Consider the following 24,785-nt stretch of genomic DNA (forward strand, 5'->3'; position numbering starts at 1 on the left):
TTTAATTAGTTTAACTTTCATCCAACAGAGTATTACAGTGAGTAAAATTATGTTTAAAAAGACGATCCCTTCCTACCCGTCTCTTACAGCAGATGAGGAGGCTCTCAAGGATCCGAGAAGATACCCTGAAGTTTGCACTTACAAAGTTAAAAATAATGAACGATATCTGCAAGGTTTTTGTCTATAACATGATATAGTTTCGTGTATCTTTAAAAAAAATCATTTGTCGGTTTGTTTCGTAATAGAAAATGAATTATTATTTTTTTTAATTAGAATATCAAAGTTTTGTTTTGCTTAGTTTACAAGAAAAATAACCGTTAAGTTTATCGTTTTATTTTTAAGCCTAGTGGTTGCATAAAAATTAATTTGAGAACTTCCAAGCTATTTTATACTTTCTAATATAAAATAAGTATAATTTAGACACGGTGCATGAACGCAGAAGAGGACAAGAGATGAACAGTTACCAAGGAGACCATTATGGTTACCAAGTAGATAGTTTCGAAGGAAGTCGAAACGGTTATATAAAACGACATGACCACAAGTTGGCTTTGAACCATAAACCTAATTATGAACATCTACATGTAATTTTTGTTTTTGGTTATGTTTAACACAATATTTTTTTGTGCTTATCTTACTTTGGTAAACAAAGTTACAATTTGAAAAACAGATAAAAAAAGATTTGGAAAACAGACACTGTTCATCAGATAGTGAGAACTCGAGTGATTCATCTGATAGCTATAACTTAAGTGATTCATATTCAGATAGCTCAAGTGTTAGTTCTGGTTGGAGTGATGAAGAAGTAAAAGCATTTTCCAAAACTAAAAAACTGAAAAAAAGAAGGAAGGTTTTAGTTTTAGATAAATACATTAATTTAAGTTGTGCTGTTTTAAACTTTCTTTTATTAAGACTTTATTAACACGACAAAATAGTGAACTAAGCAAGATTAACAACTTAAGTTATCTTTTAATGTTTTAATACTTAAACCAACATAAAGTTTAATTTATTAAGCTATACTTCTTTGATTCTATACTTTTAAAGTTAGTAGTGAGTAAAATACATCATTTCAACATATAAATTTGTTTTCAGCAAAGTGAATCTCTGAGGTTTTACAAATCAATAAATAAGCTTATTGCATTCAAGCGTTCGTTGGACAGATCATTTGTAAAGTTAATAGTTAAATAAATTATATAAAAATAATAATAAATATGTATATTATGTGATAACTTCCGTAAAGAAAGCGGTTTGTTGAAAAAAACATATAAGGCTTTAGCATAATTTAAATAAAAAGCTATTAAAAGTTATAAAACAAGAAATTCTTTGGTTTTATTTAATCAAAGTTATTTAAAGTTTGTTCTGTATAAGCTTAAATGAATTAAACGTACACCTTTATATGAAAAGCCAAACTTGCAAAACAATTTACGCAAGATTTAAGTGCAAGTATTATAAATAGTAGGTAAATATATGTATCTTTAAAATTTTTAGAACTTTAGACAAAAATAAACAAATCAACAATCAAGTAGATATAACAAATTTTCTATTAAAACTTGTGATGAATATAAAATATTATTTTTAAATATTATTATAAAATATTTTAAGACGTGATAAGGCTCACAAGAAGACAATGAAAAAGCTGGAAATTGATTTTATCAACGGCATGCCTAGAGAACATTTCTACCAGTTAGTTTTTATTTGAAAAAGTAAATGCAAGTATTTCTCATTTAGTCATTAAAGCCTTTTTGAAAATATATTGTATTAAAGCTCTTTAATGTACAGTTATACAAAACGAACAAATACGCAAATTTTTAAACCAACTAGTTGTTTTAAAATAACTTTACATTAAGTTTGTAAGAGATAAGAGAGTTAAAAACGATTCATCTTCAAAACAAAATTTTTATCTGTAAACAATCATTTTATAGTTAAAATACTTAATTATTTAAAATAAATTAAAGCTGGTCGGTTGCACAAACAATTAGAATAAGCTCTTTTAAATAATAATGTAATACGAATACACTAAACAATATTTAAAATTTCAATAACATTTCAATAACTTACATAATTTTTTTTTGAAATTGTCTCATAACTATTACAACTATTAGTTTTAATCAATTGCAGTCTTATGGATTATGAGACGAAGAGTTTTGAGAGTTTCAAACGCAATCACTCGTGGAGTGTGAAATTTTTAAGAAGACAGGTCGCAAAATTGGAAGAACAAATGGAACAAGTTTGATAGAAGTAACCGCGAGCAATTTTCTACTTCTTTTCTTTTCGAAAAATATATATTTATTCTATTTTGTTTTACCTTGTTGTTTTTATACAAACATAAAAACTTTTTTTTTTAATGTAAAATGAACAACACTAGCTTTCTAATTCTAATTAGCATGAGTTTCCATTTTGTTTATTTTCTTTACAGAAGTAGTGCTTTAATGTTTAAATGTAAAGCAAACTTATTTTATTTAAAATACTTTTTTGAATCCAAAACAAAATATTTTGTAATAAAAAAAACTTATTTTATTTTTCCATTAACATTTGTACAAGAAAATATAAATAAAAGTTTTTCATGATATTAAATCTACCTTGATAAGATTTTTATCTACGGTAACCCTTGTTTTTTAGCAATACTTAAAAGTTAGTTTTTTAGATGTTGCTTTTTCATTGCCTTGGAAAAATATGGACTGTTTTACGAATACTCTATTCTACAAATTTTTATAGTTCAATTTAAACAAGTACAAAATAATCTTATATAAACGCTAAACTAAAAAGTTGAACCTAGGATTTCTTATTTTTTAAACCGGTTTCGATTTGGAAAATTAATTTACTAAAACTGAGGAAACACTGACTGATAAAATTTTACATTGATTAAATTGAATTCAATAAATTTTTAAATTTCCTGGTTAAAAAAAATTTTTCTGATTTTTATTCTGATAGTTTTTTGTCGAGTAAAACTAATTTGGTCCTCAGCAAAAAAAGAAAATTTTTAAATGTCAGAAAAAGATGCACAATCTTTTAAAGATTTAAATTTGCAACATTGTTGTTTGTTTTCAGTCGTTTCATCACAATAAAATTAAATAAAATAAGATCAAATTTAGCTTATTTAAACTCAAATGTGAGAAAATTATGCAAGTGATAGTTGCTACAAACTGTAGCCACTAACGTCAACTCTGGCTCATTTAATATTTAAGAGAAGCCTAAGTGACTCCCTTAATACTGCTAATATTTCTTACATAACTTAAGCAACTTTACTTTTTTAGAATTTTCATATTTATTTACTAGTATGTATCCCCCTTAATCTAGCTAATTTTAAAGATTTTTTCTAAAAATCATTACTAATTTTTTTTTTGTAAATATACTTAATTGATTTTTTGTTTTTTTTTATCCTATTATTACTCGTGAAAAAGAAATGCTTTATTTTCCCAAGCTTAAAATTCTATTTAAATAGAAGTAAAACTATTTTACGCATGAGTGCTTAATTACCATTAAAACGATCAGCAGGCAGTTGGTGGTCGCGGGCCGAACTTCAAGTTTTAAATATCTTTGTTGGCCGCAGTTAAAGTATTAGTGACATTTAATTAATCTATTAGTTTTAGTTTTAGTCAAACTAACAAAAAACTTTTATTCAATTTAACATTTTAAATGACTTTCAGCTACACATAAAATACTTATTTAAATTATACATATTTAAAGGAATGACATTTACATTGACGAATACACTTAAGTCTAAATAAACTATGTACTATTTAAACAGTTAATAATTTTAACTTATTATTTTTTACTTTACTTAAAACCTAACTGTTTACTAAAACCGAGCTTGAAAAAAATCTATGAGCCAATTCAAAATTGTTTTTATATTACCAAATACTTTTTCATATTTTTAAAAATATCAACTAATGAAAATATTTTTTTTTGCGTTTTAAATAATTTTGTTTTTTAAAAAATTCAGTTACTAGTTAACTAAATAAAATCAATACCTATATGCATTGTAAAAAAAATAAATTAATTGACTAGTGCTTGAATACTTTAACAAAATACCTTAATAAGTTTAACCTAGTGCGAGTTTTTCAAGTTTCCAAACTAGCCTGTTCTTTGGCAACCCTGTTTTAAATAACGTTCACAAAATAAAGAAGTTTATTTACAGTGAAATGAATATATAAGCATCAAAAATATGATTATAAGTGAGCTTGAATGGACAACTAAGTTTCTTAAAAGTTTAACTGGAGTATAAATTTTTATTAAGCTATCAATAAAATGTAAACGTATTTTCTATTTAATATTGTAGCAATTATCTTTTGCTTTATCTGCTTTAAGAATATTGCATTCAAAAAAAAAGTGAAATAAAAGACGGACAATAAGTATCACAAAACGTTGGTTAGAAGTTAGTGCTAGAAATTAAAAAAAAAGATATCGCTTAATTCAGTTTCGAAAAAGCACATGAATATCTTCAGTAACTACAGACTGATCAGATAAAATTGTAAATTAGACTTATATAGTAGCAAAAGTAATTAATGAAAAGGAGACGCCGTTTAGATTTGAAAACTTTAAAAAAAATTGTGTTGGGGGTAGTTTTTTTTTTGTTTTATTCTTCAATGACAACAAAAATGCGTGTTTAGGAAATCTCTGAAGATAATAAATCCGCATAAATCAAACTAAAACTTTAATCGATATGATAAAGTAAGAGCACTGATACTACAAATATTGCTTACCTAAAAATATTTATTAAAGTTGTTTGTACTAACTTAAGTACTTTTAAAAAAAATTGTTTAAAAATGAGTATCTCTGTACACTGGTTTGCCTAGGGTTTTTTGTAATGAACAGAAAACTTCTATATAAATTAAGTGTGTCAAAACCAAAAGTAAAATAAACATCATATCTTGTAATTATGTTATTTTAAGTGTTTTTGTGTACATCTGAATAAAACATATAATGATAAAATATATATAAGAGAAACTTAGGTATAAACTACATGTTAGATAAAGTACATAAACTGTAAAAAATTGACATTTTAGTAAATTACTGTTCATTAAAATAATGAATGCTATAATTTCTAAGGTTTTATATACAATAAAGAACATTATACTAAAAAACTATATAAACTTGATTAATTACAAGGGATGTTAAAGATAATCAAATTAAAATAGTTGGTCATTATGCTTAAAACCACCATTATTACTTGTTTAATTTTTTTTTTCTTGTGCTGTATAAACATATCTATGAACATTTTTGTTATTTTTAAACCTTAGAAAGAATTTAAACCGTTCTAAGGTTTAAAAATGTTTTTAAGAAGTTTATTTAAGTTTTCTGAGTTTTTTCAGGTTTCAGACTAGTTTTTTGTTCTAACTTAAGTACATAATTTAGTTTATGGAAAAAAAGTCTCTAAAAATAAAAAGCATCATTTTAAAGATACTGTTAAGCTACTCTATTTTTTTAAATAAAACAAACCGGTAAAAACATTATAAAATAATTATATGATAGATCGTTTAGGTAAAGTCAAAACTTCATTACTTCACATGAAAAAAATGTTTAAAATTTCAGGTTTTGTCAAAAGTTCTGAAGTAATAGTTTTTACCAAGTATTTTTAGCCTAAATTTTTTCCAAGTTTTGCAAGAAGTTAAGTTTTTTTTGACAACACTATTTGTTCACAATAATATGTATAAAATAAAATAAATAATGTGTCTAATTATAGCAGCTGAAAAATTTTAAATTTAACGTATATGTAAGCATCTAATGTAGTGTACAACTACACTAAAAACCATAGTTAGATCTAAACTTACCTATAGTAATATCTAATACTAAATAACACTTTGGGCTACTCTATATAAAACTAGGCATGACATGAATGAAAGTATTGTATTAAAGAACAACTGCATACACTAATAAGTGCATAGAAAAACCATACTTTAGAAAACACTTTAAATGTAGTAAAAACTTTTACACAAAAGTAAAATCTATCAGTAAATATTCGTTTAGAGTGTTTAAATGAAAATGAAAATGAACAGCTTGAAATTAAAATTATAAATGTATTAATGAGAAGAATATATTGTTAACTAAAACCTTTACACATAAAAATCAAACCATGTAAATGTCTATTGTTGAATATCATGTTTATTGCAGCAGACCAGCAGACTGTCGCTAGAACCCCACCACTCTCTTTAGCAATGTTCTTAACTTTATTCAATATTCATTAAAAAATTCTTATCTGTTTTTTTTTTCTCCTCACCTTAAGTTGCATCAGTATAACACTTGACCTTGGAAGCTTTCTTTTAAACGCTGAAATGAACAATGATTTTAGGATAAAACTTTCGATAAAATTTAACTGTGATTAAGTGTAATTTGATACGCTGTCACACTTCTAATTACATTTTTGAATAAGAATCGTCACTTTACTTCTCTTCTGCTATTTTCTTAGAAGACAAAAACTATTTTTCTTTTACAAACAAGAAAATATATTATCATATCAAAACTAAAATCGACCCAAAACTACTGTTAACGTTTCAATAAAAACATTTAAAATAAACTAGAAACATAGTAACTAAACCAATTTCTAAAAAATGGTCCTCTAGTTCTAAAACGGTTTCTATTTTCATAAATATTAAGAAAAAAATTATAACTAAAGTTATAAAAGATTTTTTTTCAAACTAAAAAAAAGCTTTAAAACTGAAATTGCTGTTTTAAAAATATTTTTAAAAACCTATACATTTTGCTGAAATGCAATCAATTATTAAACGTAAGGAACGAGTTTTTGCCATAGTTTTATTTCAAGTTAAATTTAGATTCTGTTCAAATAGCCTTTTTTTATAATTATTTTACTGTTCATGAATACTGAATGAGTTGACTTGAAATGCGAATTAATTTTAAAAAAATTAAGCTTTGTTTACTTTGTTTAAGCATAGTAAACTGTTTTTTTATTGTTATTAGCTGCTAATATTTTTTTAAATTATTACACTAACTAGTTTGATGTAACTCCCACTCAGGGATATCTTTTTACTCCAAAGAGTGATACTTTTAATAAATTTAGTTTTTGTAAAATAAAACAGGTTAAAGTACGTCTTTATAATTTATATTAAGGTATTTTATACCTTACTATTCCCTTGGCGGAATATGTTTAATGGCTTGTTTTTGTAAAATTTATACTAAAATGGTCTTAATATTAATTCCAAAGCTACATCTATTTTTTACTGGTTAGTTTTATTACTTTTATAAAGTTTTACTTGTTTTTTTTTTATATTAAAACTTACTTTTTATTTATTTATTTTGTTTACTGTTTATTTTCTAACTTAAGATAAACTGAAATATTTTGTGTATAAAAAGTACAAATTATTTTTATTTTCTGAACATAAATCTATGTTTTTAAAAATTATTAATGAATTAATTCAGTCTGTTTTTCACCAACTATACAAAAAAATTGTTTAAGAAACTATAGATTATATTGTTTCTATTGTAAACTAATTGTTATTACCCTGAAGTTTTTCACAAAAATTGTTAGTTTTTATTTTTTTTATTTATCAATATTGAATCAGAAAAAAAAGAACTTGTCATTAATAAATTACATCAATCCACAAGTGTTGGTTTTTTTTTGCTTCGTATAAAAACATACATTATGAGAAATAGTAAATAAATATTATTTTTGTAAGTAGTATAAACTTTTTAAAAGTACAAATACTTAAATTATAATATTCATATTTGTATAAAGCATAGGTACAGACTTTTAGTACAAGTATGTTCTGTTAACTTTTTTGTTTGGTAAAATAAAACTTATTTCTTCCCATATCTAAATTAATAAATAAGTTAGTCAAAACTTTAAAACTTGCAGTTTTCAATCTACAAACGGTTTATACATGCAAGCATCAAGGAACCATTTGCTGGCATTGATCAGTGATCAGCTGGCAATGATCAACCCCCATGTGAAGCTTGAGCTTGTCTCACGGCATACGAAAGTCAAGGCTTCTACATTGTTGAGTTTTGCTTATGTTTTTGTTGCTAGTTGAAATAAAAATTCAGTTAAAAAAAAAATTTAATCTTAGATTTTTGCCTAGAGAATAACTATTATTAGTTATAACTTTACTATTTATTTAGACCATAAACAGCGCTAACATAAAATACACTATTAACTATTCAAAAAAAATTTTTTAGTCAGTATTACTTTAGCTTTACAGTGTATGAAAAAATTTCATATTGCTGATAAAAACCGGACTTAGGTTTGAGTTAACTTATTTTCATAAAAAAAACCGGATTACTTCACAATACTTTCCATCCTGTTTTACTGGTATTTTTAAATATATAACAGTTAAAACAATCTTATGAAGGTGAATTATGTCGTAAGTTTTAATATCTTTCATAAGACGCATGATAACAGTTTGAAATTGCTTACAAAGTTAAAGTGAATTGTCAATCAATATACTACTGTAGTAAAAGCAAATTGTTAATTTTTGTCTGAGTTGACGTTTCATTAATTAAACGTTCTTTAACGTAATAAATAAGTTTTCGCTCATTTTTTTTTAAACTTGTCAATGCGTTATACGACCTAATGTAAAAATTTTAATTTAAGAAAAAGATTATGCAACAACTGAAATTGAGCATCAGTACTTTAAAAGTAATACAAGGTTTAAGGTAATTCAGTGTTATATGAAACTAAATGTCAAATCAAATAACTATTTTGAAAATTGTTTAACAGAATAAAATGGACTTAATTGTATAAAGGTAAAGCAAAAAACTTATAAAACATAATTTTATACCATAAATTTTAGTAAAAAAAGGTGTACCAGTTGTGTAGCAGAACTTTATATCTTCGTTCATTAGAGCTACGTCGATAGAAATAAGTCTGTACAAACTAGTTAGAGGTGAAACATTTGTTGTACAGCCAGTTTCGACGTGGTTTTTTAGTAAATGTTGTTGTTGGAGAGTCTTCATCGGAGTCTTCTACCTGTCAGAATCAAATGTACGTGAAGCTCTAAATCAGAAGAACGCCCGCACATGAATGTGCTCATAGCGGGATTCGAACCCACAACCTTAAGGTACACCCCGCTCAGCAGGCGACGTAGTAACGTCTCGACCATCCTGCTTCACGATGGAAGGCTGATTTGTTAGTATATAAATGTTACCACTTGACTCTTTAATTTCTCTTCAAATAACTTATTTAGTTTTTGTGTAGTTTTTCTGGACAAAGTGCTAAACAATTTTAAGTTTCAATAACACTTAAATTAATTTTTTTTTAAAGAAACATTCTAAATACTACTTTGAGTTTGCTGTTTTGATAAAAAATTTGTTTTGATAAATTTGTATTTTTTAGTATTTTTATTTTTAACAGACTTGTCTAGTTATGTTTTATGATGTAGTAATATTTTTTTCCTAGTTTTTTATTGCTTTTAAAATATATGTTCCAAACAAGTTTTACCTAAATTCTCAGCAACGCTCTTTGAGAAGTTTCTTTAGAAAAAATTAAAAAAAAGTTCACAACATCATTAAACTCATTTTGATAAATTTGTTTAAAAAGTGATTTCTTTTTGAAGAAAAGTTAGTATAAATAAAAATATAAAAAAAAGTGAAAACTCTAAATTTTTAAAGGGGTCCCACTCAAAAAGTTGAACCCAAATTCAATGGATTTTTAAAAAAATTAAAACAAAGGACCGTTTTCTAGAATAAAAAAATATTTTAATTAACTATTAGGATAAGTAAATAATTTGGTCTTAAGTTTAGACATTTTTATAAATTTCTTAAAAAACGCTCTCAAGCTAAGTTCACTCTCGTAAAATCTGAATATGACTTCAAATTATTTACGATTTACTGATTTATAAGTCGAAAATAAATAGGCAAGTATAAATCTTCAAGAAAATTTACTTAAATTTAAAAAGTTCATTTCGTTCTGACAAATGAGTGGCAAAACAAGTTAATTCTTTTTGTTTTTTCTTAAAAAAACTATAAGATAAAAGTAAATAAAGCATGTGTCAAGCTTATTTATTGAATATAAGTTAAGTTGTAGGCTTTTCAAATTATTTAGTAATTTAATCATTCTGTTTCTATGAGTTTGTTAACCAATATTTTAGATCACTGTTTATCTCAATCAACACCGCGTTATATTTATATTTAACTATAAAAACATATAAAACATAATAGCTGTAAAGTATTTGTTTTATTTAAAAGCAATGAAAAAATTATATAAACAGCTTACAAAGTTTATAAAATTAATAAAAAATAGGTGCTACTGTTGATAAAAAACTAGTTAAGGTAAAAAAAAAATATTGACTTAATTCAAAAACAGATTTATTCATGAACAATTGCTGAAATAAATTATGATATATTGGTTTATACAAAAACTCGTTTTTTATTATAAGTTATAGTTTATGAGTCTATGTTTCTTTTAAGAAATTAAGCAACACTGTAACACAAGTAGAATAAATTTATACTTATTTGAACAGAAGTAGAACCCTAATCGACTATACAAATTTTTCCATTTGTTCTATTTGTTCTTCCAACTTAGCGATATGTCTTCTTAAAAGATTCACACTCCACGAGTGATTGCGTTTGATTTTATCAAAACCCTTTATCTCGTAACCCATAAGACTGCAAATTATTTATAACTTATATAGAAATATAATTAATAAAAAACTAGTTTAGTTTCAAAGATACTTATTAGAATGGTTTTTTAAACAAACTTTGCTACTTTATTATTGTTAAGGAAAGCTTATTATAGTTTTGCTTATGTACGACCTAATTGATTTATCATTATGCTTTAATTTTCACGTACTTGTACAAATATACTCGTAGTTAAGATGTATAACTAAATTTAATCAGTATCACTAGCAGGTAGAATTTTTATTTAGAAAATTAAGTATAGTTGATCAGTTTTTTAATGATCAACTATACTTAATAGGCAACAGATTAAAATTATTTTTACTACTTATAAAAAGTACTCAATAAAAAGTTCTTTAAAAAATAAAATTTCGTCTTTCATGACTTTTTCAATTCCTTACAAACTTTTATGAAAAGGTATATTTTACAAAATCGGCGAAAGTCTGCAGAACAAGTCCGGACTTTCGTTTGCCGTGAGACAAGCTCAAAATTAACAAAAGGGTTGATCATGCCAGTTCGATCATCAGACCACAAGTTTCGGTAGACTGAGACCGGTTTCGTCCTTATTAGGACTCATCAGTCAGTCACAACCGAAAAACTTGTAGTCGTCAATCTACAAACGGTTTATCATGCTTTCGCATGAAGCAACCATTTGCTGGCAATGATTAGTGACGTCAGCATTGTCTTTGCCGTGCAACGTTTAAAACATTGTCCACTAGGCAAGGTCTCAGTCTACCGAAACTTGTGGTCTGATGATCGAATTGGCATGATCAACCCTTTTGGTATATTTAACAAAGTTAAAAAAAAAAACTATTTCAACGTTTTATATTAAGTTATATCAAAAGGCTTTACTGCACTATATTACATGTAATAACTTCGTTAGCCAACTTGAAAATATTTGTACCCGTTTGTTAATAACAACTTACTTGTAAAATTTCTTCTATGCATGTCGTGGATGAAATCTCTTTCCAACTTTTTCATCGTCTTCTTCAGAGCTTAAAACATTTTGTGTAAATATTAATGAAAGAAAATATATAGTTTGTTTTACAGTGTGTTTAAAAAGCACACTTATATCTGTCTAATTACTTTTAATAGTATATACTAAAATTTAAAACTATAAAGAGATATTTGTTTTCACTTTCTTCTGTACTTATACTTACTTCTTTCAAAAGGAATTTATTTAAACAGGGCCTCACAAATGTACCTTTTGTATTGTTCAATCTAAAATAAAACAAACTTTACAATACTTTAATTCAAAACCAAACCACTATTTACTTATTAGTTCTTAATAGATTACTTATACGAACTTTAACTGGAACGCCTTAAACCATTTTAAACAGAACGGCTTACTTTACAGAAGCTCCAAAATATTAGCAATTTCCTTTTTAATTTCGTACTATTTTAACAGTTATTAAGTTTTTAAAGGAGTTATCCAACGATCGCTTGAATGCAATAAGTTTTTTTATTGATTTGAAAAACCTCAAAGATTCCCTTTGCTGAAAAATTTATACGTTTAAATAACGAATTTTACTCACTATTAATTTTAAAAGAAAGAAATTAAAATAGTATAGCTAAATATGTTTAACTTTGTGTTGATTTAGAATAAAAATGTTGAAAGATAACACACTGCTGTAAATATTGCTTACTTGACTATTTTGTCGTGCTAATAAAGTTATAATATAAAGATAATGCCAAAAAAAAATCAGCAGAGTTTAAGTTGATTAATTTATTTAAAACTAAAACCTTTTTTTCTTTTTACAATTTTTTCTTTTTCGAAAATGTTTTTGTCTCTTCGTCGCTCAAACCAGAGCTAACACTTGAGCTATCTGAATATAAGCAACTTGAGCTATCACTATTAGAAGAATCACTAGAGCTATCACTATCTGATAAACAGTTTCTATTTTCTAAATACTTTCTTATCTGTTTTTGTTATTTAAATTGAAGTCGCAGTTATCAAAACCTTATATATCGAAGTATGATAAGCACAAAAAAATTTTGTTTCTAACATAACAAAAAACAAAAACTACATGTAGACGTTCATATACAGGTTTTTTGTACAAAGCTAACTTGTTGTCATGTCGTTTTATGTAACCATTTCGGTTTCCTCGGTAACCACCTACTTGGTAACCATAATGGTTTTCTTGGTAATCACCTACTTGGTAACTGTTCATCTCTTGTCCTCTTTTGCGTTTATTGAGTGTGCCTAAATTGTACTTTATTTTATATTAGAAAGTATCAAATAGCTAAGAGTATCTCAAATTAATTTTCATGTAACCAATGTTCTTTAAAATAAAACGATGGAATCAATGATTGATTTTTCTTGTAAACTACGCAAAACAACACTTAAATTTATTTTTATTCAAAAATAAAATAAATCATTTTCTATTACGAATCAAACCAACAATTGAAGTTTTTTCAAAGGTACACAAAACTATATTTATTATAAACACAAACTTTGTACGTATCCTCTATTATTTTTAACTTTGTAAGTGCAAACTTTAGGGTAACTTTTCGGATCCTTAGGACCCTTGTCATCAACTGTAAATGACGGGTAGGAAGGTATCGTTTTTTTAAACATAATTTTATTCACTATAGTTCTTTGTTGGATAAAAACTAAATTAATTGAATTTTTTCTAAATTTGTTCCCTAAAGTCAGGGGTTTAAAACATTTTTGTTTAAACAAATTGAAAACTTTTTTCAATATCAATATTAAGTAAATTTTATTATTTAATCTTTCTAACCGATTTTGCTAATTATAACACTACGTTAAATTAAAAAAAAAGTGTTGTTTATTGCCAAGTGTTTAATTTGGTAGAAGAAAACATTTGTATTTTAAAACATTAAAAAATTTATTGAAATAACAATACTTTTGTTGTTCAATACTTGTATCTAATGTATTATTCTATTATCTTACAACATAAACGAAAAATTAAAATACTAATTTAAAAAAAAAACTTAGAACTAAATTATATAATTTGTTGACTAAATTTCTGTTGCTATGTTTATTTTTTTTTTTTTGAAACACCTATGAATTTATACTAATCTTTTTTACTTGCAAATTAATTTTACAAGTATTTTACCATAACAAACTAGAAAATTTTAAACAAATTAACGTGAAAACATGGTTATAAAATTGATCAACTAAGTGAACGTAAAATAAAAGTAAATATAGAAACTTATTTGACATAAAACTTTAATTTTGATTTTAAGTAATTTCACAGTTCTTCATTTACTTAAACTTTACTTGAGATTCGTTCGTTTAAATATTAGGAGAACATTACTTTATTTGTTAGATTATATAGCTTTTTTATATCTAAACTACTACTGCATTTAAAAAACATAATATGTAATTTGATCAGTTGTAATCGTTTCATTTGCAAGATAATTTTTTTGTTTTAACTAAAGAACTTATAGATTTTTTTAAATCACAAAGTTGTTTTTGAAACTCCGAATTCCTCAGTAAAAACTATTTAAGCAATGTTTAAACTATAATCAATTCACAATAACTCTCATTCTGACTGATTAAATTTGAACAAAAATCTTTTAGATCCCGAGTCTTTTTTTTTTTTTATTTAACTTCAAAAATACAAAGAAGTAGCTCGTTTCTATTTTTAAATCTTTATAAAAATTTAAAAATTATTATTAAATTTTAAGATGGAATTGAACGTCTGTACACTGTCACTAGTTGTTTAAAAATAATTTTAGTTTGTTTTTTCAATCAAACATTGATCGTGTTATAATTTATGCTAGAAATCATCAAAACATTTTGTTTTATAATATTCATTTATTTAATAAATATCTTATCTACTTTTTAACTTACATACTAAAATTTAAAAATAAATTTTAAACAAGTTTTTGAATTTTAGTTACTTATAGATTGAAAAAAAACGTACATTTTTACAAGGTCATTTAATGTTTAGTTTCATGAAAAACTCAAAAATTATGTTCAAAAAACTTAGACTGTTTGTGTGAATTAGTAAAGCTAACCGAGCAATATATATTTCTTTTTGCAAACATAAACCACAGGCAAACATGAGTTGTTTGAATTAAACATAAAACTAAAAATAAGATGTTTTTAAATATATAGCTTAATATGTTATGTAGTTAAATAACTTAAAACTGTAAATGTGAACTTTTGTAGTATATATTGTTTGTGTTTTACTTTAGTTTATTGTTTTAGTTGTTCTTTCCCTGAAGAAAACTGGTGAAGTATATGGGAAAATAAAGATTTTGAGTCATTTTATTTATTCAGTAAATGAAAATTGTTGTTATACTTGTATAAGTAAAGGTTTTTAAACATATATTTCGATAGTTTAATAATCTATAAAGTAATTTTGTCAGAGTATAGTTTAAGTCGTATAATTACCAGCTTAGATATGTTTTAAATGTGAAAATTTCAAAACAATGTAAGTCTGAATATAGTTACCGAATTTCTATTGAAAACTCATCACAGAAATAATCGAGAATGAGATTTTAATTGACAACATATAAAAGTTTTTTCTAAAGTTCTTTATTTCCATAATTCTATCAACCCTGAGCTTCTACAACTGTAAAACAAAAATGAAATTCTTAAGTTTTTTCGTTTAGTTGCCGCTCAAGTTGCGATTTCTGAAGACTGTTTAAAAGCTCATTCAAATTTGCCTCATTTCTATTCCCAAATCATACTTATTCTCATCGATCATTATTTCTGTAACTTGTATTGATAAGATGGTGCTTTTGATTTTTATAGTTATATATTATTAGTATTTAAGCTTTAATTTAGTTTTTTTTTAAATATTAAACTTAGTTTTTTTACTATTAAGAACTCCTAGTTAATATATATTATATATTAAACAAGTTGTTGTTTTCAATAAAAAATCTAATTTGTTCTGTCTAAGAGCAATTGTACACGGAAAAGTATATTTTTTGTTTTTATAGTATAGATATTATATCTTAGTTAGAATTTTTACAAAACTAACCTCTACTTTTTCGTTATAGTTTGTAATTTTATAAATGATTACATTTGCATCTCTTTGATTTGAAAAAAAAAATTATAAATTTGCTAGAAAGTTCCATAAATTTCTACAAATTAAGTTTCATATGTACATTTTACATGCAATAGTAACTGTATTATATAAAGTAAGTATTATATGGTATCTCTAAATTCATATTAAAGCTTAATACTATAATGTTCCTTAGTCTATATTAATCGATAGACAATAAGCAAAAGATACAAAAATGAGCAAACACTTAGAAACAAGTTAAATAAATAAATAGTTGTAAAAACAAAATAGAATAAAACAGAACAAAAGTATTATTAATTTAATAACTTTCAAATAAGTAAAAGTATAATATAAATTTAACTAAATTTTAACTTTTTTAATTTTAAAGCAAAATATGTTTTAAGGACAACTTAGACTAATGTAATTTAAAAAAATAAAGGCTTACTTATAGTTTTTTTTACAATGCTCAGGCTAGTTGTATGTTTATAGAAAACTTAAGCTTGTTTTTATAAACCTAAAATCAGGTTTTTTCTCAAAAAATAATTATTTGAAAAAGTATAATTAATTTTTACAGTATAATGACAATATAAACATTGTTTATGTTTTTTTATTTTTGTTTCTAGCTCTTATTACTTTTAAATATCATTAAACCAACTAGTTTTAAATACAATAATATATATCTTTTTGCTTCAAAGAGCGGCAACTATGACACATATTTTATAGTTAAATAAATAATTATATTATAATATTATATAATATTTAAATAAGTTAATGTACAAACAGTTCAAAAGTCTTTATAATTAATTTACTTCTAAATATATTATATCTTACTACCCTCTTCTCTCACTCAGGTTAGTTTTGAATTGTTTTTTTTTCTGTAAATTTCATACTAAATTGTTCTCCTTTTTTAGTATTTACTAAGCTTGTCTTTTTTATATTTGTTAGTTGTTATTAATTGCGTTCAACTTCTTTGGTTTTGTGTTTTAATTAATCTTTTTATTGAAACAATAAAAACAGTACTTGTTTCATACCCCCCTTAGATGTAAAAAAATGGATTTAGACCAAAACCTCCTTGCCCCCTAAAAGATTAATATTTTCTATACAACAAGTACAGTTGTTTAAGTCAAGGTAATAATAAACATACATATTTATAAAATAGCTTTTGCAACATCAGTATTTATTATTTTGTATTCATTCAGTGTTCAGTTTTGGATACTTAGCATTTTATTTTAATTAACTGTTAAATAATTTCAACTAGATTAATATATCAGGTTTATAACTAATTTCTTTGTGTATTTCAAATAATCAAATACAGTCTACTTATTAAAATAAAATTCAGGTATAACTACTTTATATGATCAAAAAGTAAATTTATTCTACCATTTATAAATATAAAATCAAAAAAGATAGTTTCAAAACTCCCGGATATTAATATTTACCTTACTTAATTTTTAAAAGTATTTATTTTTTCCTTGACATTTACCACTTACTTTTAAATTTAGTTATTGTTAATCAAATCAAAGAAAACTTTTAAATAACTTCTTATTTTTCTGATAACTTTATTTGACACATATTAGTAGTATATTTGAAAAAAAAATTAAAAATACATCTATCAAATAACTAAGTTCTACTTCGAAAGTTATCATAACTAAATCAAATTTCTATTCGAAAGCAATAGTGATTGTAAATTAATACTTGTGAATAATTGATAAAACTTTTTTAGATTATAATAAGTTATATATATCAATGAAAACAATATAATAAACATACTTTTGCCATTTACTTATTTTTAATACTTCCACAGTGTAACACTTACAAATAACTTACAGTAATATAAAAGTCACATTCACCATAAACATCAGCAAAACAATTACTAGAACTAGTAAAAACTATAAACAAGTGTTCAAACTCGTGTATAGCGCAATTTTTGAATATTTTGAAATATTTGAGTTTCAACTCAAATCACCTAACTCTAGCTGTTAGGTTCATGTATGTGTATGTTAACAAATGACTAAAACTAAAAACAGTCTGCGCTTCGAATTTAATAGACATAATTTAGTATGAGAAAAAAAATTAAAATCAGTATAAATCTGAATATAATTTTTGAATTTCTATTAGAAATTCTATACAGAGTTACTAAGCATGAGATTTTTGTTGACTACAAGCAAACTTTGATTTCTTAAATCTCTTTATTTTTAAAGTAATGGAAATTAGAAACCCTAAGCTTAATTAACTAAAAAACAAAAACAAAACGTTTTAAATTGTTACTTTTAGTATTCGTTCATTTTTAGAATTCTAAAAAAAATTTAGCTCATATGAAATTGATCTTATTTTTATTCAAAACACATTTTTGAAATCTTCGATTATTAACTTGAAAATTATTATTGAGAATTTATTTAGATTTACATTTAGCTTTGATTTAGGTTTATTGCAAATACTAAACTTAACTTTTTGTGCTCTTTAAAACAGCAAATTTTGAATAGCTATTTAAATAATTAATAATGTATAATAAATTAATTATTTGATTGTAGTTACTACTCCTCTTTATACGAAATGCGTATATTGAATTTTTCTAGTTTAAATATTTTACTTTAGTTAGCTTTTATTATGGAATTTACTTCTATTTTTAAATCATATTTTTTAGTTTTTTAATGTTTTTGATTTCATTTCCTTGAACTTAACCATAGAAGCTATCTTATTTTTATTCTAGAATACTGCACAAGCTTTTACATATTTAAGATTTACATGTACTTATAACATCTACTACTATGTATATTAAATAAAATACTTATTATATAGTATATAAAAATAAAGCATAATACTTTGATGTTTTCTAGTTTTTATTAGTTATCAAATTTTAGACCATAAGCTGAAAAATTAGAATTTACAAAATTTGTCAAAACACTAACTGAATAATTTTTTTTGTAAATTTTAAGTATAATGTTATACAACATCATAAAGCTTATAGTTATTTATCAACTTAAATCGGTAAAAATAAATTATAATTTTTATTTTTTTAATGCGTCTCTCTATGACTTAATATATTTATGGAGCTTCTTTGTTGAGTAAATCAGTAACAGCAAAATTGTTTTGTCCCAGGTCTTACAAATATAATGGACTCTTACTTTTATGGCATTTAAAGTTTTATAAATTCGTAAAAACTAAGTTTGCCACACCTTTGTGATGTTTATTTTGCTTGTGAGTCATAGTATCATTAAAAAACTGTGAAATAGTTTAATCTAAACTTTGTCATTTGTGAATTTAAATAAAATTAAAATGTATTGAAAAATTTAATTTACTCATTATTAAACTAATTCAGTCTATTAGATATAACTATACAAGAAGAATAAAAATTTTGAAAAAACTATTAAAATCATTAATTTTATTTTAAACACATTTTTAGAGCTCTTTAAATTTTTTAAAAACTTTAAACTTTATTTTTTTTTTATTGTTGAATTAGCAATCAAAATGACTTTGTTTATTTAAAAGTTACAACATTTTTTTGTTTTTTAACCGAATGTTAAAAATATACATAATAACAGTTGGTAATGAAAAGTATCTTTTGTAAGTAGTATAAACTCTTCAAAAGTACAAGTGTTTCAAGTAATATAGTAGTATTATAATATAAAGTATAGGTACAGACTTGTAATATAAATATAAACTGTTAAGTTCTTCTGTTTAGTAAAATATAACTAATTTCATCCCTCATCAAGTTTTAACAAAATAGACATTTTGAAAGTGACCAAAAACTCCACAATTCCTTTGAGATTAATATTCTTATACAATTAGTACAATTGTTTGAGTAAATGTAATAGTAAACATGAGTATACATTAAATTTTTTTAGCAACAACATTGTTTATTATTTTTAGTCATTCGGTGTTCAGTTCTGGATACTTAGCAAGTTTTGAATAACTGTTACATTTTATCATCTAAATGGATATGAAATTTTTTTGTACTTAATATATATTCGTGAATTTTAAGTACTAAAAAAATGTATATTTATTTAATTGAAAGTCAGATTTATTTGTTGAAATTTAATTTATGATCATTAAACTAATTTTTTTTCTATTATCCATCTAGGAATTGTTAATGAAAAGAGATACTTTAGAAGTTTTTAACTTAACCACTTTATTTTTTGATTTTTTTTTATCTCTTAAATATATTTGTTAAATTTAACTACAGTTAGTTTTAATTTTGTTCAACAAAAAATAAAAATAAAAAAACTTTGTAAAACTTCTTATTCTCCAACAACTTTATCTGACACATATAATAGTGGTACATTTTAATCAAAATTAAATTTAATAATGATGCAGGAAGTATATTTTATAAAACAAACCAAAAAATTTAGAACTGCTTAGTTTTTAAGGTATGTTGATATTAAAGTAAATGATTAAACAGCAAAATATATAACTTTGATAAAAATTAACAATGAAAAATTAGTTTGTGAATATATAACTAATTTTATCTAAACTGTAATCTTTTAAGTTATATTTCTTGAAGTTTAATAACGTTAGTTTAGGTTAAGTTCCATTATGTGAATAATTAAAAACATTTTATAATAAATATAGCTTATAATACACTAAGTAGTACTAAATATTATTTTTTAATTAATATGCTTAATATTTTAGGTATTAAAAATATGATATGTTTTAAACTAATTATTTTAAAACAAAAGTGGAACAAGTTCACTGGAGTATATAATAATAACAAATTATGCAGCATTCTTTCTTTAAATAACTGTAAAAGAAAAATAAAAAGTCTTAAGTTATTATTTTTAGTAGCTACTTATTTTAAAGTTTTGAACTTGTGTTTTATAATCGCATTAAATTTGCTTTATTTATATTTCAAAACCTTTTATATTTTCATCGATAGTTTCATAATTATGTAAGCTTATAGTTTAAGCTGAGATAACGTTTTATTAGAACTATTAAGATCTAATAAAATTGTTGTTTATTTATATCAATTGTTTATTTTCTCTTTTAGCAATTCTACTGTAAAAAAGATATTGTAATTTTACTGTTATAAATGTTTTAACTTACTTAGCTAGTTTACAAAAGCAACCTGTATTTATATATATAGTTTTAAGTTTTTTAATTGTTTTTATCTGCAGTTCTTTGACTAAAAAAAAGATTCATGTTTTTACAAACTTTCTAGAGCATACCACTAATTTTCGCAGTTTTAATTTTGACATGAACACATAATACGCACTAATAACTATGTTTAATAATTTTTTATCTCATTAAACTTATATAAAACCTTAGTATTAAAATGCTCCTTAGTTTAATTAATTTATAAATCGATAAACGAAGAGCAAAATAAATACAAATTATGCAAATTCAATAAACATTGGGTGATAAAATTACTCAATAAATTTAAAAGTACAATTAGATAAAAACATCATAAAAGTAATTTGTTTTTAGTAATTTAAAAAAAGTTAAAATAAATAATAACTTACTTAATTTTTGATGCATTCCTATACTTCATAAAATATTAAACATGTTCGATTGTGTTTTATAACAACAGAAGTAAAAAAATTGTCCCAGGTATTGCAAAAGAAAATGGATTCGTACTTTTATGGCATATAAAGTTTCATTAGTTGTTAAAATCCAATTTTTTCCACACCATTGTGAATTTTCATCCATTGTGAGTTATAATAATATTAAAAACCTGTGAGAAAGTTTAATAAAAACTTGTTTTATATCTAAAAGAAGCCAGGTGAGCCAGAATAACTAAGACTAGTTTAATTCACAACTAAAGTTCAACTTACTTAAATTTTTTTTATATTAGTCAGGGTAGTTTTTGTTTTTTCAGAAACTTCATGCTAGTTTTTAAAATAAAAAAATTCTGGAAAACTCTTGGTTTTTCTTAGTATGTTGATTTTTATTGTAATAATAATTTAAACATGTTAACCTTTTTTTTGTTTTTAGATTTTAATAAATTAGTTTGATGTAACTTAGATTAGTTTTAGAAAACTTAGACTTAAATTTTTGCTTTATAGAGTGGCAAGCTTGACAATTAATGTTTTTTTAAAACAAAACAAGTGAAAGAGTAAATAGTTCAAAATTCTTTATATTTTATAAACTTCAATACACATTATATATTACTATCCTCTCCTCTCTGTATTTTTAGTATTAAATTTTTTTTGTAAACTTCATATTAAATTGGTCTTCTGTTTTTGTAATTAATTTTTGACTAAATTGGTCTTCTGATTTTGTAAATAGTTTTTGTAAACCTTATACTAAATTGGTCTTCTGTTTTTGTAAATAGTTTTTGTAAACTTTATACTAAATTGGTCTTCTGTTTTTGTAAACCTTATACTAAATTGGTCTTCTGTTTTTGTAATTAGTTTTTGTAAACCTTATACTTAATTGGTCTTCTGTTTTTGTAAACCTTACACTAAATTGGTCTTCTGTTTTTGTAAATAATTTTTGTAAATTTTATACTAAATTGGTCTTCTGTTTTTGTAATTAGTTTTTGTAAACCTTATACTAAATTGGTCTTCTGTTTTTGTAAACCTTATACTAAATTGGTCTTCTGTTTTTGTAAATAGTTTTTGTAAACCTTATACTAAATTGGTCTTCTGTTTTTGTAATCCTTATACTAAATTGGTCTTCTGTTTTTGTAATTCTTATACTAAATTGGTCTTCTGTTTTTGTAATTAGTTTTTTGTAAACCTTATACTAAATTGATCTTCTGTTTTTGTAAATAGTTTTTGTAAACTTTATAATGAATTGGTATCTGTTTTTGTTACTAGTTTTTTTTTAATTTATAATAAATTAGTTTTTCTTTTGTAGTTACCAAGCTTGTCTATTTTTAATACTTGTTAGTTTTGATATATTATTTATTAATTATTTTGTTTTGTGTTTAAATTAATCTATGTTGTAAACAATAATCCCTCCTTAAATGCAAGCAAAATGTATGTTTATTTAATGACCAAAAACTTCATTAGCCCTTAGAAATTAATTTATCCACAACAACAATGAGGACAGTTGTTTAGGTCAAGGTAATAATAAATATATGTAGTGTTTATATTAAATAGTTTTTTCCCCATCAGTGTCTATTACTTATGTATTTGTTTAGTGTTCATGTTTAACTACCAATCAAGTTTATTTTGAAGGTTTGTTTTTTTCTGTCATCTTGATTAATAGGCTGTTTCTACCTCATAAAATTGTGTATTTTAGTTACTGAAGGACAGTCTAATTACTAAATTAAAAGTCAGGTATAACTATTTTATATGCATTTAGGGTCATATAGTGAATTTTTTACACTTTTTAAAAAGTTAAAATCAAAAATGATAGCTTCATAGTTTTTACAATATAAATAATTAAGTCAATAGTTTTTTTGATAACATTTTTTCATTGAAATTTACTACTTAATTCTTAAATACAGTTGACTTACCATCCTTTCGTTAAATCAGAAACCTAAGAAAACCTTACATAATTATTTTTTATAACTTTATTTGACACATATTAGTTATATATTTAAACTCTAATACAATTAATTCAGTATTGAGTTAGTAGATTTTATAAAACCAACCAAAATTTTTGAAATGCTTAGTTTTTAAGGTATATGAATATAAAAGTAAATTGTTAAATAATGAAGTATATAAGACTGCAAAAAAACTAACAATGAAAAACAATTAGTCAATTTCTAATTAAGTTAAAATAAACTGTAAATTAATTAGTTATATATCCAAATGCTTAAACATGCTATTTTAATTTTAATTAAAAAAAAGAAATAATAAGTTTGTTTAAACTTTGTAAAATGTATAGAAGCCATTTCTTTATTTTATAAGTATGAACAAAATTTAGATGTTCTTAAGCAATAATTTTAATTTAGTAAATATTACAATAGATAAAATTTTCTTTTTGATTAGAAAGTAAAGTAAATTCATGTTTATATGTATTTTTAAGTTTTAATTAACATATGTAATTAAAGTATTGAATGAGTACTTAACTTGTTTTACATAAGGATGAATTAATGCTAAGATTAAATACTTTTAAATTTATAAAATTTTATTGATTAAAAAATAACATAAACAATTTTTTGATAATAAGTTATAAATTAAGTTATAACTAAAATTAAATAAGTTGATTTTCAAACACCCCATGCTCTTCAAATTAATTAAGTTAGATTTTATTTAACTTGAAAACTAATAAGTAAGATGCACATTATTAACTTAGTATAAAAAACCTAATATTTGACTCATTTTATATTAACAATTTTGAGTTATGATGTTTAAGTAAATCAACCAGTTATTCAAAAAAAAAATGTTAATGTAAATCAAAAATTCTACGAGTTAATATATTATAATATTAAAAAACACAATAACATACTTCAACTAATGTTTCAGAAATCATATAAAAAATACAATGATTGAAAATAAAATTAACCAGTCTAAGATACAAGGCTTAGGTATAAGAGATGATGTTACAAATTTAAAAACAAAATGGAATTTGTTGAATACTACTTACTGTTCATTGAAACAAAAGAAGGAAGATTTACAGACAACAAATTTACAGCTTAAAAACGAAATTCAACAGATGTCAGATACTAGGTTATTATGTTAAAACTTTAAAATTTAAAATTATTCTATACAATCACTACTCAAGCTAAACTATTAACAGTCATAAATTATTTATTTTAATTGTAAAATTGTTTGTAAGATTAGAAATCCTTTGCTATATTTTATCTAAATCTCATTGTATTTAGTTTTTAAATAGCTTACTTAAATTTAGTGTTAATTCAGTGATGTTTAAAAATAAAATTAAAGTAAAGCATGTTACGTTCTATAAAACTATGTCATGCAAAGTTTATTTTGTAGTTATAAAATATTGTTATATGAACGTGTAAAATCATAAATTTCGTCTATTTATAAAATTAGTACATCAGAAAATTTTTTATTTTCAGAATCATTTTAGTTTTGTATTTTTATTCAATGATTATTTTAGACCTATACTTATATGAAAAATTTGATCCTTTGCAGTATATTAAAATAAAACCATAAGTATTAAGTTCGTAGTTTATACTCTACATTAGTTAAATTTTAACTTTAAGCCAGTAGCACAACAATATAATTTTTACTAAAATTTAATAATTTTATGTACTTAAATAAGTAAATAATTTTTAGTACTTCAAATTTTATTTTTGCAGTGAAAAAGACAGTGTGAAGAAGGGTAGAGAAGTTGTAGGGCTTGTTGATACAAACAAGAAACTTGTTGATGAACTGAAAGATATTGAGG

Source organism: Thalia democratica, chromosome 4 (assembly GCF_965202585.1).
Source record: "Thalia democratica chromosome 4, ktThaDemo2.hap1.1, whole genome shotgun sequence".
Classification (NCBI taxonomy): domain Eukaryota; kingdom Metazoa; phylum Chordata; class Thaliacea; order Salpida; family Salpidae; genus Thalia; species Thalia democratica.